This window comes from Macaca mulatta, chromosome 9, assembly GCF_049350105.2.
Source record: "Macaca mulatta isolate MMU2019108-1 chromosome 9, T2T-MMU8v2.0, whole genome shotgun sequence".
Classification (NCBI taxonomy): domain Eukaryota; kingdom Metazoa; phylum Chordata; class Mammalia; order Primates; family Cercopithecidae; genus Macaca; species Macaca mulatta.
This window is the reverse complement of record NC_133414.1, coordinates 66,116,351-66,118,375: the sequence shown is the minus strand read 5'-3', so window position 1 is coordinate 66,118,375 and position 2,025 is coordinate 66,116,351. Positions and strand designations below refer to the sequence as shown.

At 32.8% G+C, this 2,025-nt stretch overlaps 1 non-coding gene across 1 annotated transcript; it reads left to right on the top strand.

The window, feature by feature from the left end:
• Window positions 1-1,549: 1,549 nt before the first annotated feature.
• On the top strand, window positions 1,550-1,656 carry LOC114670186 (U6 spliceosomal RNA). The gene has a single exon (XR_003719670.2). It is a non-coding gene; the product is annotated as a U6 spliceosomal RNA (small nuclear RNA).
• The last annotated feature ends 369 nt before the right edge of the window (window positions 1,657-2,025 follow it).

Genomic DNA, 2,025 nt, shown 5'->3' with positions numbered 1-2,025 from the left:
ACACAAGTATATATTGAATCAAAAATGTAGAGAATTTACACTCTAAAAACTTTAAAATGCTAGTGAAGGAAACCAAAGATGACCTAAATAAATGGAAAGACAATGTGTTTATGTTTTGGAATATTCAACAGAGTAAAGGTGTCAATTTTCCTCAAATTAAAATATAAGCATCCTATGATTTCTACCAAAATATCGAGAAAATTAGTTAGAAATACAAACCAGGTAATTTGAAAATTTATATAAAAGGCGAGATGACCTAGCATAGCCAAAACAGACTATTTCAATAAACAAAACTGATCACCAAACAAAACTAATCACTGAAGAATTTGAGCTAAGGAACTACTAATTTCTACAGGCAGAATAAAGCCTGAAAATGAAAAATTCATTCAGTGGGCCATAGCACTATCCTAATAGCTAATCCAAATAAAGACATTACAAGAAAGGAAATCTATAGACCAGTATCTCTTATGAACATAAACACAAAAATCCTCAGCAAAATATTAGCAAACTTAATACAACAATGTATAGGTCTGAACAGATATGTCACCAAGAACATTTACAGATGAAAGATAAGCATATGAAAAAAGTTCTCAGAACCATTTGTCATTAGGCAATTGCAAATTTTAAAAAAATGATGAGATGCCACCATACACCAGTTAGGATGGCTAAAATTAAAAAAATCATAACTGAAAATATCAAATACTGGCAAGGATCTGGAGCAACAGAAACTTTTGTTTATTGCTTGTGGGAATGCAAAATACTACAGCCATTTTGAAAGAAATTTTGGCAGTTTCTTATAAAGCGAATGTAGTCTTATCATATGATCCAGCAATCATAGTCCTAGATATTTGTCCAATTGATTTGAAAAAATTTGTCCCAGAAGAGAAAAAAAAATGAAATGCAACCACCACGGCAAGGTAAAACAACATTAAGCACTCAGTATATTTCAATATCTGAGAAATTTATTTAAATTTTTGGCACAGGTTTAAAAAATGTATCCCCCAACTGAACTGGAGAAATTAGAACATAGTCTGATAAATATTTCTAGAGTTCAAGGTACCTTTGAAAAGAATTATACATAGAAGAAACCTTTTAAAACAGAAGACTTAAAATCCTGTACATTTAAAAAGAGAAACAAAAATGTTCTAGAAGGATGTACTAAATAGTTGATTTCTCACATTATGAAGGAACTGTCCTGCCCTCAAAACTTCTCCATGTCCATATAATTCACAAGCACACAAAATTTTCAGGATAAAAAAATGAGCATCTCTGGTTACCCAACCATATGTCTTACAGAGCAAACAGGAAAAATGGAGAAAGAAGACAGATATTTCCAAATTGAATCAACTTACTTACAAACATATTCTTTAAAATATCTGTAAAGTTGCCTCAAGGCAAAATAATCAGATTAAACAATTGGCTTTTAACCACAGCATGTTAAGAAAATCATAGAGCTACCAGGGTGATGTCTTCGGGTTGCCACCCAGGTACTATCACATACAGATGGGGGAAAAAAAAAAAAAAAAGCCACCAATAGGAAGGAATTTGGGTGCTCAGTTTGTCAGCACATATACTAAAATTGAAATGATACTGAGTAAATTAGCATGGCCTCTACACAAGGGTCACATAAAACTTTGTGAAGCATTACATCTTTTGGGGATTGGATAGTTACTGTTTAATGGGTATGAAGTTTCAATTTTGCAAGATGAGAAAGTTCTAGAGATGGATGTTGGTCATGGCTGCACAACAATATGAATGTGTACTTACTGCCACTGAACTATACATTTAACAGTTCAAATGGTAAATGTTATGATACTGTGCAAGGTGTCAGAATTGAAATGGAGTAGCTTGTGCCAAACTCTAACAAAATAAATAAATAAAGCCCGGAGGTTGAGAAGGGAGAACTCTCATATACACATGACTGTGAAAAAAAATCTATTACAAAGACCCTAAAGGGCTCTTACGCATGTATGCCTACAACAAGAACATTTGCCAAGGACTTTATAAACTGCAGTTTGCATCATG